This window comes from Electrophorus electricus, chromosome 16 (assembly GCF_013358815.1).
Source record: "Electrophorus electricus isolate fEleEle1 chromosome 16, fEleEle1.pri, whole genome shotgun sequence".
Classification (NCBI taxonomy): Eukaryota; Metazoa; Chordata; class Actinopteri; order Gymnotiformes; family Gymnotidae; genus Electrophorus; species Electrophorus electricus.
In genome coordinates, this window is record NC_049550.1 from 3,592,324 (window position 1) to 3,611,036 (window position 18,713).

An 18,713-nucleotide genomic window follows, 5' to 3' on the forward strand; every position below is an offset into this window, starting at 1 on the left:
CACATACACATGAAATGGTGATAACACAAACAGATGTTACGGCGGCAGCGTCATTTACAAATATCGGCAGTTACACAAAGTAGCAACTATGACCAACGAGGGTGCACACACTGACATGGGTTTAAATAGACAGACAAACATTCAACAGTAAACCCTGTGCAGGTGTGTGCAATCCTGGGGGGTGTAGTTACAAATCAGTATTCATGAATCCTCCTTGCATATGGCGGGCCATACCACATGACTTGTGAGGGGAGGAGCATTCCATGACAAGAAGACAACCAGAATAAAGGGTTTCAAAAGCTTTCTTAGCTATTTTTAGTGTAATTGTCACGGTTGGCCAGTCATCCGCCAGAAGGGACACACCCACTTTAGACAGGGACCATCCTACACCCCTACCTTGTTTCCAATCACAGGAGTTTTTAATCAAGTACACCTGTTCATACTTATCTTTGTTATTTAAACCTACAGGTCTCTGGAGTAGGCGCTGCACATTAGCTGACTATGCCAAATGGAATACTCATCCCGTGCATCGCTAACCAAGATCCTTGGATTTAGGATACTTGTTTTTTTGTGGATTTTGAGAGTTGATTTTTTTAGATCATAGAAAATAAAGAGCTCTTTAGCTCGACTTTGCTTCCTTTGCTTTCTTGCTTCCTCTGTGCCGTTACTACTGTCACAATAATACCTACTGCTACTTTCCAAAATGAAAGTAAGTGGTGGAAAACTATTTAAATTTTTAGCCATTTTTAGCCATTTTGCTTCATGCATACTCCTTTGTTTTGGACTTGCTCTGAAGCACAAAACCTGACAAACCTGGGAAACATTAGAGAGTGGTAATGTTCCTCTCTACAAATTGAAAGTACAGAGTGTGTCGAGAGGGTGGCTGTGTGTGTATTCCCTATGTTTTGCTTTATAGGCCTTGTGGACAAGTGCTGGCAGAACATGGCCATCTTCTATGTTGAAGTTGTCATGGGAACTGAATATATTTGTGAGGATTATAGAGGATTATAGCAGTGTACCTCCAAGACATCTCTGTTCCCCAAACACATTACAATACAGCACATTATCACTGTAGAGTTTAGTGCTTTCCTGACTGCAACATATCCCAGTATACATTGGATTAATAGTAGTAGCATAATTGCATTTGCAATCATAATAAAAATGTGTTGTATAAGGATTGATTGTAGGAAGTATCATTCTGGATTCCTTCAGATAACAGGTTGACAGCCCTGCTATAAACAAACTAGTAACTAGTAACTACTGATCATAGGGCAACAAGAGTGTCTGTATACAACTACTCACCTGATGTGGACATCAACCAATCCATTTAGCATAAGCCTAACCGGAATTAGACCCATGGGGAGGATCACTGTGGATCTGAGGGAGAATGATGAACAGTTGGGTGTATTATGTGTTACTTAATGTGTTACCTTTTTGTGTGTTTGCTAGGTGAACATTCCCACACAAGGTCAGGATGTTGAGGACAATGTTGAGGGTGTTTACCATAGTCTCATCAATGGGGTAGGTGGTTTTGTCTGGGAAGATGCACGTGGACAGACAGGAGATGACTTTGACCACACCAAATTCATGAGCTGTGTGCAGCACATTATCATTGTCTCTGAAACATTTTCTCTCTGAAAAATTAAAATGCAGTCAAAACACACTAAAAAAACATGCATATATACGTGTCTGTTTATGTATCCAGTGTGTTACCCAGAAATCCAGGTTATGTCTCAAGTGCCAGAAGAAGATGGATTACATGCGTGGGATGATGCTTGTCGAAAATAGCCCTTGTCTCAGCCACGTTTCTAAAACAAGAGGCAGCAGTGTAACGCTCTGAGAAAACCTCCAGTTTTCATCACAGGGACACACACGACAAGCCAGTCAATAGACACAATATAATGTCAATGTATTTAGACTAAAATTAATTCCATTAACACTTAGTTAGGGATGACTCTAATTGGAAATTAGATTCCAGTTCATTGTTGTGGGAAGTGAATGTGACATCAGTTTTAAGACAGTTCAAGACAACTGCTCCAAAAAGGAGAATACTGCAATCTGAAGACCTGTGTCAGCGGGGCCAAGACGTTTTTGTCAATCAGTTTTTGGTACGATGAAGTTTTGTCTGCACAAACTATTTTTAACAAAGGTTTTATTAGGTGTCATTATAACTAGAGCTACTTGCTTTTTAATATGAAAATACAACTATATAAAATTCTTCTTTCATACAGTATCTAAATTAACCAATAACCAGGACATTCATAGATCTCAGATTACTCTAGTTTTATTAGGAGAAATTAGAAATCATATGAATCACAATTCACCAACAGCTCCAGCTCCAGTTCACCAGCAGCTCCCAAGTAATTGTTAGGCACTCCTTAAGAAAAAAGCATCTGCATCCCTGGATCTCTCCGATTACCCCAGTTTTGATCTTAAAATAAACCATCCCGCAACAGTTCTGCTTTTTTAAGGAATAACAAGCACTGTTTCAGTATGGTTTCCAAAAGAATCTTAGCAAAGATTCTATCATTCTCCCCTTACAGTGCATCATCTATTTAGAGTAAAAAGCCCCTTATCATTCTCCATTTAAAACAACAATAACAGAAAATGTGATATTCTAAAATAATATTGCTCATTTGTAACCTAAACCCTATGTTTTTTATTTGTTTATGTGCAACTAAAGTTACAAAAAAGACCTTGGTGTCACCATTGATGCTAATATATTATTTGAGTCCTAAAACAAATCTTTAAAGCTGCACATTTTTTTAAGAAACATTTCCAAAATAAAATTAATGCTGACTCTACATGATACTTTCTAAATATGTTTTCATAACTTTCTCTTTCTCACCCAGATGAGACTCCAGGATGTCAACCATTCAATTTATCTTATGGGTTAACAAACTATATGCAATCATTGTTGTTTTAAAAAAACATCTGTGTATGAAATTAGAACTTCTAGTTCTAGCCAAGACATTTGGACAATTGACTGTAAACGTTTGGTAGCCTATTCACTAACTACTTTTTGTTTCTTGTACTGTGTTAATTTAGAAAATTGTCATCATAAACTCTAAAATGTATTCTGTCTCATGGAAATCAGTTTGTGAACCTAAACTGATTGTTTTAACTAAAATGAAAAGTGTTGTTAACCTCCTGGTTCAGTGAATTCTAGCATGGACTAGCGACAATGTTTACATTGCAAATCACTGGATGTTTCCATTCGCATTCATAATCCTGCTACAAATTCTAAGCATAAATGAGAAAGCATACTATTTCTTTACAGTATTACAGCAGTTACAGAATTACAGTATTTTCTCCAGCAGAACCTTTTAGCCTAATGTCAGTGTCCCTAATATCCTTCTCTAGCACCCCCTTCCTCCATCACTATTCACTCGATGGCCTTCCCCACCAGACTGCTGCCCCCTGTCACCAGCACATGCTTTGGATCCACTTTTACTTCCCTCTGCTGGGCAAAGGAAGAGAAGCAGCTGCTTGTAACTGCATCCCAGTCAGCAACAACTGCCAATGCAAAGTATACCACAAGGGGAACCTGAGATGGTGAGATGCATTAACAAGCGGAAAGAAAGATGCATGTAACTTTAATCGTGACCCCTCCTGCAGCACAGTGAGGGGTAGTAAGTAATGCTGAAAGTCTGGTTTAGTTTGTCAATAAGTATTATAGACAATGACCCAGGTGTTTTTTGTCAGATAAAAAAGGAAAGAATTAAATATTTAAAAACTAGCCTCCCCTCCCCTCTCTCCGGGAAGTTAGCTTACCCCTTTTGCATCAGTGAAAAGTGAAGATTATTTATCTATTTATTTGTAGCACCAATAAAAATTATACATTTTAAATAGGGGAAAAAAAGATGTTCGTTCAATTTATGTGTAGAGTTTGTCACTGAAAGTCTATTGTAATGTATAGTGAACATTCTGGTTAAAATCTGTGCACAAATCCAATTTTAAGTTCATTTTTAAATGATTTGTACTTCTTGTACTTGTTATTTAGCACTAGTTATCTGAAATTGTACATGTAGCACCATGATCATTCAGGATTCAAATTGAAGTAGACACTTGGGCCAAGACATTTATTCACATCCAGACTTTTTTCCAACCATTTAGGTACCATATAAGCTTATCTAATAAAAAGAAAATTTAAAAAACAAACAAACAAACAAACAAACAAACAAACAAACAAAAACACCTTTATTTTGAGGGTTTAAAATCTGTAAGTGGATGATGGAGATGAAATTTCAGTCATGCTCTACATGACCTAATTCACCAGGGTCTTGTCAACAATTTGGAGCATATAAATATAAGTATTCAGGAGCGACGCAATCTTTTCCACTAGGTGTCCTAAACATTTGCAAAGTGCCTAAAGAACTCTCCAAATGTACACAAAGTCATCTGTCATCAAGAGTGTGCAAGTTTTTTTTTTTGCCAAAACATCACAACAATATTTGCTAAAGGACAATAGTGCCTTCATTGTTAATAGCTTAATTGCTAAAAGGCTAAACAATATTAACTTCATTGTTATTAGCTTTGTTGATAATAGGCTAACATTTTATACTGGGGAAAATACTGTAATAATGTAATACTGTAAAGAAACATTCATTTAGACATGAAATTTCTAGTAGGATGCACTACAGTTTTTTTTTCATCAGGAAACACCACAAAATGGAAACATTGTAGACCATGCTGGACATCACTGAACCATCAATCTCAGCTTCCAGGTCATAATTGCACCCAAACAACTCCACATAAACTTCACCTATAGTAAGTCTCTACCTTTCCATGATGTCCAAAAGTATTGATCAAAGTATCCACTAAAAATATCCATGATTGCAGCTGTTTAGCCTGTGTCACAAGCAAGCGCTCCAGATCTAGCTAGAGCGCAGCAGGTTCCTATTCCTTGCTCATGCTCACGCTCACTAAGTGTGTGAACAAACAAGACAAGTGAGCTGTCTACATTTTCAGCAGAGAGACCTATTCGCATTGTGACAAATGTGCATTGTGTGGTAGCTAAAGGCTTACTTATTTTGTGTTAGTTTGCAAAGGGAATGAACACATGTATTTGTGCAAAGACATGAGAAAGCAAATAAAGAACTTTACTATGTTGCCATCACAAAGGCTTCCTGCTGGAAAAAAATTCATAATATTTCCTGCTACAAATCGTAAGTAGAGCATAAGAGAAAGCATACTATTTCGTTGCAGTATTACAGTGTTTACAATATTACAGTATTTTCCCGAGCATAACCTTTTAGCCTATTAGCAATGAAGCTAATAGCAATGAAGTTAATATCCTTTAGCCTTTTAGCAATGAAGCTAATATTGTCTTTTAGTAAGTTGTCATTAGCAAAAAAATCTTGATGTATGGTGACTGACAAATGAGCTTAATAACACCTAACTGAACCTTCAATTTTAATGTATGTACTCTTGATATTGTATAAATATGGCTTACAGTTTAGAGTTTTATACACTATTTACTCTTATATCTCTAATAATAAAATCTAATGCATAAAATTCCTACTATCAGATGTCAATAACATGAATTTTAACTCATCACTTTTGGAAAAAAGTTCACTATAAATAAAACTTTATTATCATTATTATTATTATTGTTGTTGCTGCTGCTGCTGTTATTCTCAATGCGTTATAAATGTTTAAACAATTGTTGATTAGGTATATTGCAGTGCATTTCTTACAATAATAAAATTGTATTACAATTATATCTTCATTATATTGTCTGATAAATATTAATAAATGGTTACTTTTAATTACTTATAAATACCTTTTAAAAATATATTTTAATTAACTTTAATTAACTTAATATTTAATTCCAACCACATTCTTGCTTTCCTCCTAAGACTAAATATTGGATTAATTATTTTGAAAATCCAGGACTTGAGTATTTATCAGTATAAACAGTAATGATCAGTAGAGCCTGTGCTTGAGATTGCAACACTCACAAGATCAGACAGGAGTTTGAGGACCAATTACAATATTTAATGTTGATAAGGGAGACATTAGATCCAGAGCACAAATGCTGGGATAGTGCAGGGTAAAAGTGTAGGTCAAAAGTGAGCTTAAACAGGCAACCAAAAAAATCCAACAACAAATAACAAAGCAATGGTCAAAACCTCTATACAAAAAAACACATGAAAACCCCAGAATAGATTAATACAAAATAGAGGCAAGATTTTAAAACAAAGTGTAATTGGGAATTACACACAGAATAATGACAAAACATGGAAAAGACGAGGAGAAGACACACTGGGGAAGGGGAATAAGAACTTGGGTGAGATCGACCTCTGGTGGCCAAAGGTGGCATTGCCCAGAGCAATGGGAAATAATATTATATATGCTAATACATCTGCAACTATTAACCACTTCTACCCCTATTGTGCTCCAAAGACCAATCGTGATACACATTACCACGTTATCTTTGCAATTACCATGGTTTTATAACAGGTATGCTATATGATACAGAATGAACAAGTGACCTATTCATGCTCTGCATTCTTGTGTATTTACCGTTACTTGTACAGAATGCAGACTTAAATAACTGTACAAAATCCAGTATAACTGTCTAAATATCTAATTGCATATGCTTTCTGAAATTGCCAAAATGTAGCGCATATGTTGTGATTTTGACAAATATAATATGTGTATTTGCAACTTTTTTTCATTTGCAGCCTGATGGGTCTCAGCCAACATATATTTCAAAACAAGATGACACGTTCCTAAGCCCAGAAGATGGAGAATGTGAGGCACAAGGAACACAACCGCATAACAGAAGCAAAGACAAAACTGAACAATTCCGTGATGCGAGAGGGCAGACCATGACACTATTAAATACACAACAAGCTAATTTTTTTTTTTTGTTTTTTGAGCACAAATTTAATTGTTAAATAGTTTACATTTCATTCATTCCTATCACTCCATAATTAGGTCTAGGTCTACATAAACTGCTTTTGCTTGAGGCTGCTTGATTTGATTCAGTTAATAATTACACCACCATTAATTTGCATAAGTGATCAAGTATATAGTTGATCTAGTTAATTATCTACTAACACATTTATTTTAACTGAATTTTGTATTAAATTTCTCTATAGTTTTACACTGGTTTCAAGGAGGAGTGATAAGCAACTACCCTCTTTAGATAACACATACATGGGATGGCGGCATGGCCAAAGGGAGACATTCCAGTTGCAACATGGGTGAGGGTAAACTTTCCTGTTCTGCCATACAGTAACCATATAGTACAACGCTTAAAGTGGTTAGTGCTCAGTGCAGCCTCAGACTATTGTTCAACATGTCTAAACTCAAAACTAATAGCTAATGATTAAAACTTCTGAGATCACTAGTAAAATCTAATAAAAATAACAAAACACAAGTTTCATGTGTTTTCATATAGCCTATGTTTCATGTTATTCCGCCATTGTATATTTCCAGAAACAGCAAAGATGTGTTCCAGATTTTTTAAATGTATATGTAGTTAATAACAAGTAATTTATCCTACTTATTGTCATGTTTATTTAGTGTTAATAAAAATGGGAAACCCATAAATTATTAATTTAATGATAGTTTTTTCTTCTCCAGACCCTATCATAGAAGACTCTTGAAGCTGCAGTGATGTTTCACATGAATGTCACTGTTTAGGTATTTTAAACAGAGTGCTCAGAGTTGCCAAAGATCTATATTTGACTTCAAAATGGATTTTTTTTGTAATGTGCCATGTGTCCTGATTATAGCAGTATCAGTAAAGTGCCAGTGCAAAACCTCATTTCCAGCCACACTAACTTGCCTACAGGCTATACACCATAAATGACAGAGATCTTCTTTTTGATGCATTGAACATTGTTGGCTATGATGCCTGTGTCTTACCCTGTTCTAAAATATATCTTTAAGCCATTTATAATTTCTTTTTTTTAATGTTTTATTAATGTACCATAGTCAACTCATATTTGCTGCCTATTTAAAATAAGATTGACTAATATGTTCTATAAATAAAAATACCTCAAATTGTATATTTCATCCTTTGTGATTCAAGTACAACTTGAACCACTGCCCCTCAAGAGAAAACCTGCCTCAAGACTCTTCTCTCTACTAGTACCCAGACAGTCCCATGAACATCCAATTCCTGTTTTCATACATAGACTCTTTAAAACCATTTGATCCTTAGTCAGCAAAAATGTGTAATGTTCTTCATTGTATTACTCAGTGGTATCCTTAGACTCTGGCCTAATGCATTAATATAAATATTTCTTCGATAGAAACAAAGCACTATTTTACTCTGGACAAGAGCTGTCAATGTTTATTACCATCATCATTAAAGGTTTCCCCTTTCCTGCTCCTTTATTATTAAGTCACACTATACTGTCAATTTACACAACAGGATTTTGACCTTTTCTGCCTAATGTTCAAGTTGGAGAAAAACAGTATAAGGTATCAATGTCTGGAGCAATAAGGCTTAAGAGCTTTGGCCAATAGAATATTAGTGCTTTTTCAAGAGCACAGTAGCACAACAGTACTATATTGACCAGTTGTACTAAAAGTCCTCCAGTTTGCAGTCAAGTCACTCACCAGAAGTACCCAGTCAGTCTTGGGACTCAACAAACTAGGCTACCTGTCACCTTATGCATAGGCATAGAATTCACAGTCACCATATCTGTTAGTAACTATTTTAATTTTAGTATGAAATTTACACACTACTTCTTTTCCACATATTAAATTAAGTTTTGCTTCTGTGAATATTCGTAGTTTTTACAGGTTTTTGCATAAGGGTAATATTTGTCCATCAAGGAGACTTGACTTGTGGTATAATCTTAAGATTCCATACAACATACCACACAGCAGTGCCCATCTGTTCAGTTAAGTGTGGGGATTATTACACTGTGTTAGGTGGTGATCAAAATCAGACGCTTGCGGAAATGAAATAGTAGGTGTCTTTATTCTTAATCCAAGAGTAGAAGAATGCAGAATTATGATCAAATGAAAATGTAATGGGAGAATCCAAATCATAAAGAATCAAACAGTCTGAGTCAAAAAAACAGAATAGCGCAAACAAACCAGACAGAATATCCAAAAAAGGCAGCAGGCAAAAATTCAATATCGGAAAAAAACAACTCAAGGTACGGTACACAATAATCCAATCAAGAAATAACGCTCGGTACGCTTTCAGAAAACTTACAGCAATACTTTGCAGTGAACGGTAGTTCTCAGTCTTATAATACACTGATACTAATGATCTACAGGTGAGTTCAATACTCTGGTGATGCTGATCTGATTAAGCATCTCTGATTGGTGGAGTTGTTGGCAGGGAGAAGAACCAGTTGCTGGGTGTTGTAGTCTGATAGGAGATCTGGTGTTATGACTCACTGTACAATTATTTTATTTTTCATATAATACATTTATTAAATTGTCTCATACAGTCATACCCCCAGACGAATCTCATGCCAAATATTCTCATTTCAAATTAATGTGCTTGGCTCCTCTGGCATTCTTGCCAATCCCTTTCTGGGCCCCACTCCTGTATTGATCCATGTGCCTACTCATCGTAGGAGCTTCCATGATGTGCAGATGCAGGTTATTTCAGTATTCTGGTGGTGGGTTTGTTCTTATGTTATTAGCCTACCACCGAGAGTACTTTGGATGACTCATGGGAGAACATCTTGTTTATTTTCCTGGTTTCTACTTCCCCTTGTGTACCTCTTCAGGCAAGCAGTCAGAGATGTTAAGCTTTGCTTGGCAGTCTCTAAGGCCTGAGGGATGGAGACTGCCATCTCTTGTTGTACTTCTCAGGGACCTTCACCATGCCTTTCTGCATTTCTGATAGCTGGCTGCCTTCTCTACATGTGGTCTCCATGGAGGATACTGCTTGATGATGTTCATCTTGTAGCCAACCACCTTAATCACTGTTGCTGTGTGATATATCAGCTTGTTTTCAGTGGTGGTTTTCTATAGTGCAGCATTCACATCTTTCAGTAGCCTTTCAGGTACTTCACTTGGATTTGTGTTTTTTTGTTTTTTGTTTTTTTTACATCTTGATAGTCTGTCCAGCTTAGCCATGATATTCAATCTCATGGCAGCAGCTCTGGTGTTGAGCTTTGTGACAGGAAACCACATTTTGGGAGAATGCCAAATGGTATGGGCATTCAAGGTTGTTTTAGCCAAGATATTTAATAAGAATGTGTAATTGTATGTCCATCTGTCTATCTGAGATTGATTGAGGTACATATTACAAATATTATGGCAAGATGATACCAGGATGAACCCATAGAAAATTACCAAATCCAAGTGAAGTACCTGAAAGGCTGCTGGAAGATGTGAATGCAGCACTACAGACAATCACTACTGTGACCACTACTGAAAGCAACAAGCTGATATGGCACAGCAAAAAAGTGATACTTAATTTGTTTCCATCCTGTAGCACAGGAATGCCACGCATTCGTCAGCACCGGTGCGTATGAATTAGTCAGGTGCAAACTGTAGGATCAGCACTCGACTGGGATGGTACATTAACATTTTAAGGTTGTTGGCTACAAGATGAACATCAAGGAGTATCCTCCATGGAGAAGGAGGCTGGAGGCCAAGATAAAAGGCCACGTGTAGAGAAATCAGCCAGCTATCAGAAATGCAGAAAGGCATAAAGGTACCTGAGAAGTACAATAAGCCATCTATCCCTGAGGCCTTGGAGACTGCAAAGCAAAGCTTAACATCTCTGACTGCCTGCCTGAAGAGGTACACAAGAGAAGCAGAAACCAGGAAAATAAACTGGATGCTTTTCTATGAGTCATCCAAAGTACTCTCAGTTGCAGGGTAACAGCATAAGAACAGACCCACCAAAATACTGGAAAAAGCATATGGGAGAAGGAGGCAAAGCACAACAATGCCCAGTGGTTAGTGAACCTGATAGCAGACCACAGCAAGCTCTCTGAACAGAATCCAGGATTCACACTAGCAGATGTCCAAGAAAGGGTCTCAAGCCTAAAGAGATGGACAGACTATGGCCCTCACATCATCCACACCTACTGGCTGAATAAGCTGACCACTCTCTATGAGCACCTGACAGCACAAAGCACAAATGAACCAGCTGATAATAGATGGAACACATCCCAAATGGTTAACTAAATGGCAGACTGAATTGATCCTGAAGAACCCAAGAAAGGGGACGTTCCATCCAACTACTGGCCGTTAACCTGCATCTGCACAACATGGAAGCTCCTAAGATGAGTAGGCACATAGCTCAATACTTGGCGGGGCCCAGAAAGGTATTGGCAAGTATGCCAGAGGAGCCAAGCACCATCATGAGATTGTTAGACCAGACAGACCAATTTATGTACCGCCTGGATCGACTACAAGAAAGCCTATGATTCAATACCCAACACATGGATCCTGGAATGCTTGAGGCTTTATAACATCAACAGGACTCTAAAAGCCTTCATCACATACTCAACAAGGCTGTGATAGACAACTCTAGAGGCCAACTACAGGCCAATAACATAAGTCACCATCAAGTATGGGATTTACTAAGGAGATACCCTGTCCCTGCCAGAACCCCCTCAGTGAGATCACCAAGAGTGGCTACAGATACTGGCTATGGAATGGAGCAACCAGCAGCCACCTCCTCTACATTGCTGACATCAAGCTGTATGCCAGAAGTGAATGAGAGATTGACTCAATAATACATTTTACCAGGATATACAGCAATGACATTGGAATGTCACTGTGAAAGGATAAGTGTGGTTGGATGGTGGCAAAGAGAGAAAATGTAGCTAGAGCAGAGGGGAGTGTACTACCAGAAGGTAATATCACAGGTGTTGAGGGCAGCTAGAAGTACCATGGAATCCCACAGGCAAATGGGAAATATGAAGAGACCACAATGAAAGCAGCTACAGCCAAATACCTACAAAGAATGAGGCAAGTCCTGAGAAGTCAGCTGAATGGGAGAAAAAAGATCAGAACCATCAACACCTATGCTCTGCCTGTCATCAAATACCTCACTAGCAAAATAAGCTGTCCTAAGGAGGAAATAAAAGCCACTGACATCAAGACAAAGAAAGTCCTCACAATGCATGAAATGCTGGATATTTCATCCCAAATCTAGCACTCAGACTATATGGTAAGCAGAAGGAGGGGGCCAAGGACTAGTGAGCATTAGAGCTACTTTCCAGAATGAAGGAAATGAGGAGGAGCAGGAACTACAGCATCATGGGAGGATAAATCTGTGCATGGTATGCACCACTGGCAAATAGGGGAAGAAATGGATAAATCTTACCAATGGCTGGAAAAGGTTGGATTAACAGTACAGAGGCACTAATCCTGACAGCACAGGAAATAGCTCTGAGTTTGAAATCAATAGAGTCTGGGGTCTACCACACCAGGCAGGACACCAGATGCAGGCTGAGACAATCCAGCACATAACAGTGGGATGCAAGCATTCAGCACATACATGGAACACCATAACCAAGAGGCTGGCGTAGTATACAGAAACATCTGTGCCAAGTATAAGATGAAAGTTCAAATGTCAAAGTGGGATACACCCCCAAAGGTGATGGAGAATGACTATGCTACAGACAGACAAAATGGTATTGACTGACCAACCAGACATATTGGTGGTGGATAAACAGCAGAACAGGGCCATAGCAATAGACCTCCAGACCAAGGAAAAAGCTCAAGAAATATCAAGAGCTGAGAGGAGAGCTAGAAAAGATATGGAAGGTGAAGGCAACAGTGGTCTTGTGGAGTACTAGGAGCTGTGTCCCTCAAACTGGCAGAATGGCTCCAGGAGATCCCAGGAACATTTGAGATCTCTGTCTAGAAGAGTGCAGTCCTGGGAACAGCTATGATACCATGCAAGACCCTCTAGGCTGGGAGGCTGTAACATGGGGTTTGAGTGTAACAGTGATAGAAATTAGTAATGGAATGCAAACAAGACAAATGTTGACAGCAAAAGGTCAAGTGTATTTACAAGTTTTGGTGTTGAAAGGCAAGCAACTCATGCAATAGCATCAGGAGCATCCCAAGCAAACACAACAAACAAAAAGACTAGGCTAAGTGACTAGGTTAACAAAAAGAAACATACAATGACTATACTGTTATAAACAGAGATCAACCCACACCCAAACAAAATGGCAGCCACTCCCTACCAAGAGTGTCTAACTACACACAGGACAATATATACAAGAAACATTTTTTCTGTATTAGATGAGCTCAAATGGAACCTAAATGATGGAAAAATAAACCTGGATGTGAATGAATATCTTGGCCCAAGTGTCTAATTCATCTGCAGTCATTGATCATTGTGCTATATAATTTCAGATAACTAGTCTTAAAGTGAACAAGTAAACTGGATGTGCACTTAGGGGGTAGCTTGCTGTATATCTGTAGCTAATAGCCTGCCAAACATTTACAGTCAATTATCCAAAATGTCTTGGTTGGCACTGGAAATCTGTTTTTATAGGTAATTTTGTACACTTTTTTAAAAAACATAAATAATTGCAAATAGTGTTTTAACCAAAAAAATAATTTCTGTTAGGGTCGAGAGAGAAGCTGTTTGAGCGGTAATAAGCGTGTTTCTATAAATGAGAAGGCTCTCCTTCCATGCAAGCTGGAAGACTACAAGCTTACTGTGGCATCAATTACGTTCTATTTTTTTGAGTGTTTTGTTTTAAATTGCAAACATGATCATTATACCAAGGTACTAATTTTTTGTCCCTAATTTTTTATTCTTAAGGGGAGCAGTGTGCAGTGGAATATTGATTCTAATAGATTCAGTTCTTTAATCGAGTTCCATGGGTTTTGAGGGTATCCTAGTCACAAATGATAAATCTGGGAGATTCACAATAAATCTAGATGCAGTGGCTAACGTGCCACTGAATGTTGCAGCTGTGCCCCTGGACCCACTGCTGAATGCCATAGCCACACCTCCCAGCACCCTGGATTCATCACCGGTCTCCTCCAAGTCCTTGGACCTGCCTTCTGACTCCCAGACTTCATGTTCCCTGCCTGTTCCGCCCTGGCCTGTGTCTCCTACTACCTCTGCCCCTGGGTTCCCGCCCATCCCACCCTGGCCTGTGTCTCCTGCTACCTCTGCCCCTGGGTTCCCACCCATCCCACCCTGGCCTGTGTCTCATGCTACCTCTGCCCCTGGGTTCCCGCCCATCCCACCCTGGCCTGTGTCTCCTGCTACCTCTGCCCCTGGGTTCCCGCCCATCCCACCCTGGCCTGTGTCTCCTGCTACCTCTGCCCCTGGGTTCCCGCCCATCCCACCCTGGCCTGTGTCTCCTGCTACCTCTGCCCCTGGGTTCCCGCCCATCCCACCCTGGCCGGTGTCTCCTGTTCACATGTGCCTCCTGCGTCTCCATTGTTGCCTGCTCCTGCTGCGCTGTTGTTTTTGCCTTCTCCGTTGCCTGGTTTTGTTTTTGCTCATGTTATGTTGTCTGTCCCTTTGCCCATTTCTGTGCCTGTTCCAGTTTCTGTGTCTGCCTTTGTTTCTGTCCCTGTGCCCGTCCATGTGTCTGTTTTTGTTCCCGTACTTTTGTCCCTTGCCTAGTCTGTTTTGTATTTTTGTTTTCTTCGACCTTTCGTGCCTTCGGTTGTACCTCGTTGTTTGTCATCTTTTGTTGTGTCTTCTTGGCCTCCCTCCTGGCTCTTTTTTCGTCCTTGGTCTGTTTCTGTTGTGGGTTTTGTTCCTGCTCCCGCTTCTGCGTCCGCTTCTGGTTCTTGTCCTGTTCCTTCGGTTTCTGTCTGTTCCCTCTTCTTTTCCTGGTTTTTGTCCTGTTCTGTCCACTCCTGTTGTGTCTCTTGTTTCTGTGTCTGTTCCCTTGTCTGCTTCTGTTGGGTATTCTCTTCCAGTGCCTGCTCCTCGTCGAGTCCAATATTCTGCCCCTGATTCTGGCCTGTCTGTTCCTGTGTATCATCTGGGTCCTGTCCCTGCTCCTCGTCTTTCCCGTTCTGTTCCTGTTTGTGTCTTGTCCTGGTCCTGTTTTTTTGGTTTTGGTGGTTCCTGTTTTTGTGTGCCCCAGTGTTGCAAACATTGGGGGGGGGGGGAGATACTGTCATGGTTAGTCCCCTGTATTGTGTGTCTTGTTTCCATTCCTTAGTTTCATTTTCTCCAGCCCTCATTTGGTTTTCCACGCCCATCATTACTTTCACCTGTTCCTCGTTTCTAGTCTTGTTAAGTTCATGTATTTAAACGTTGTGTTGTTCCCTTTGTCTTGGCTGTTCATTGAATGTTTGTTTGAATGGATGTTTGATTGTCTGAATGTCTGTATTTTGAAGCCTTTGTTTGTTTTGTGATTCTAGCCATTTGCTTTTCCTTACCTATGTGTTTTTTCCTAGCTTCTTTCTTATAGTCTGCTTCCCCTGTTTGCCTTCATGTACTTTTGTTTTTATTTCATCAAGTACTCTACGTATTGGCTCTATGACCCAGGACTACTCCAATGACTATGACTCTAGATTTGCCCCCAATAAGTCTTGCTTTTCTCCACCCATGCCACTTACCACTTACCACTCACCGTTACAGTTGGCTACATCATTTATGCTAATAAAAATAATTTCTAAGGCCTCAAAATCATAACCAGCTTTCTGATTTATACCTAGTGTGTCAATATAAATAACTGCAATGTCGTCTCCAAAGCCAGTTAAACAAGGGTGGTGTACATAGCTGTAGCCAGAAAGACATACTTCATTTAAAGCTATGTACTCATTTGGCTTGATCCAAGTTTCTGTTAGGATTCCATTTATCATGAGTGCATTAGATGTTAGAGATATAACATTTAGTAAACCCAGCTTTAGATAAAAGTTGCAGGCAGTGTTCTGTGAATCAGTTATTTTAATACTAATTATGTTATTAAGGCCTGTTTTTCTTTGTTTTTTTTTTGTATTTCTGATTAGCTCAGGGAACAGACATAGTGTCAATATATGAACCTCGGGTGACGTTAAGTAGCGACCAGCAGACGGTTGGTTTAGCCTCTTTGTCTGCTGCCTGGCTTCTCTCTGGATTGTCATAGATTAACTTCGTCTGTCATGAGACTGTCTTATGTTACAAGAAAGGAGAGCAGCCACCCTCCCTAGTAGGATGCATACCTAAAAGGCCAGGCTTGCCCTCAAATGTATTCCAATTATCTATAAATGGCACATTGTTTTGTGAGCAACACTTGGACATCCAGCAGTTCAGCAAAGATAACCGGCTGTACGTTATATCGCCATGCCGCATTGAGATAGGACGAGCATACTACAGCATCAGACATCGCCTTTGCTAATAGACACTTATTATTTTTAGTAATCTCTGACTGACAAAGGCGTATATCTTTAGCTCCTATGTGAATAACTAAATTACCTATGGTGCCTTATGCGATCGACAAGATGCACTTGAACCCGCAGAGACATTGGATTTGCTATCTCTATCTTTTTGGTGCTGAGACGGGGCGGATTCGGAATGTGTAGAAACAGCCAGAGTTTGTCCCAGCAGAACACCGACATACCACACTTAGTCTTGCTCACTTGCTGAGTCCTTAGTAGGTTGGTCATTCTGTAACGTAGAGTGAATGGGAGGCGGACGCATACACAGAGAAGATTTATTTGAGGCAAATCCATAATCAAAGTCGTTAGCCCAGTCCCGGAGCCAGCATGGATAGATCCAGTATATATGATGAAGGAAAAACACAAAAACCAAGAAAATAACTAGACAGGCTAAATAGAAATGATCAGTATGAGCTTAAGCAGGCTAAACTCATAATTATAAGGATTTAAATAATGTCATGGGAGGATCTATAGAACCCATATTCACATTAAATAAAATGTAATTAACTTGGGAAACTCCTGGTGAAGGTATAAAATCTAACTTGACACTATAAAAAGTACAGATCAATATTATCAATTTTAAAAAGCAGAAAGTTTTATCTTTTATATCAGTAAATAGGTGGCGGTGGCATCCATTTCTCCTAGTGGGGCCGCTGGAGACGGCTCACCTACAAGGTGGTGCTGAGCCGAACACGGACCCGATGTCAGGCTGTGGCGACAAGTCGGTCAACTTTCATCGCAACACAAAGGATCAAAATGTCAAAACATCAAATTGTAAAATCACCGTCGAATGCTAGGGCATCCCCCGGAGGCGACGCGCGCTGGCCCCGCCCGACCAGTTGTGAGAAATATGCAAGGGTTACCGAAATCAGCCAAAGACGCTAGCCCAACTGAAAATGAAACCGAAGTTAATCTAAATTGCCATGATCAACATCGGAACACTAACTGCACGCAGCCATGAGCTTGCCAAAATACTCAAATGGCGTCACATGGATATTGCCTGCCTACAGGAAACATGGTGGAAAAGACAAAAGCGATGAGTTCAAACTGATCTACTACGGCACGACGAGCCAGCAAGATGTCGCATTAGTCGTCAGCCCTGATTTGCACAACTGTGTTGTTATGTTGCTAGCTTGCTCAGCTGGTTAGATAACACTTTGGGCAGGAGCAGTCAAATTATTTTACTCATAGGCACGGACAGCCTACAAAAAGCATGTGTGACACATTCAGTGAATTCAACAGGCAGCAGTGGCATGCACAGGATCTGGCTATGGGGTTGTAGCTATGGGTCTTTTCTAACACCAAATTTGAATTATTAGGTGAACTTTATTAGGTGCAAGGTTACAATAGTAAAGTGGGTGAATTACTGCAAGCACAGAACAGAAGCCACACTAATGCATGGACAGAAAGATAACCAGTATGGTGCTTGTTAACTTTTTTTAAGCGTTTACACGAAGAGCATGTAGTTTGAAACCAAGGATAAATTCAAAAAATAATACATTAATAAAGTCCCTTTCATAACAAGACCTTGTAAATTCAGTGTCCAATTTACTAATTTATTACTGCATGCTGCTTTGGACACTTTTTCCAATCTATGTTTTATCTAGCACAATTTAGTGATTTTTCACAAGTTACATTAGCAGTTTATTGATGTTGTGTTAAGATATATTAGCAGTTAACGATGATGTGTAAGATATATCAACAGTTCCTAGGTAGAAGACTGTATAGTCAAGCATTTTATTAACTACTTCCCATCTTAGGTAAAGGTGTAGATCTGAGGGTCCATGGGCATTTAGAGTTATGGTAAACTGGGAGGTTATCATGCTGTCACTTCACCTCTCTTTCTCCCTGGACTTGCTCACTGGGGACTTTGACTTAGACATGTGTAAAGCTGCAAACAGCTGTTGTAAAAAGTGCTATTATAAATAAATTTGACTATGACAGTGACTAAGTCATGCTTTGTGTCTGTCATGCTCTCACCAGCAAACCACTCCCAGCACACCAGTCATCATTTTACAGAGAAAACTATAGCTGGGTGCTCTCTCTAACAGGTTAATCCATAATGGAGCACAAACAACAGATATCCAAACAAACACACTCAATTGCTCTTCCTTTTTATCCCTTGTAACGCATGTGGCCCAAGTACTGAAGGGCGAGGGGTAGGACACACAGGCTCCAGTGATGTGGACGAACATTTATTACCATACAAACACAACGGCACTCACATATTTCAAACAACATGAAATGGTTAATGTTAAACAGACACGATAAACAAGAATACATCTTACATTAACACATTACATTCACACATTATGCCAACAATAACCGACAACACTGCACACAACAAGGGTTTAAATACACAAAAGAATAACAATACAGGTGTGTGCAGGTGTGGTTACAAACATGACGTC

General features: G+C 39.3%; 1 pseudogene; it reads right to left on the minus strand.

Moving 5' to 3' along the window:
* Positions 1-14,110, minus strand: part of LOC118242747 — a 69,673-nt pseudogene extending 55,563 nt beyond the window's left edge.
* Between the last annotated feature and the right edge of the window lie 4,603 nt (positions 14,111-18,713).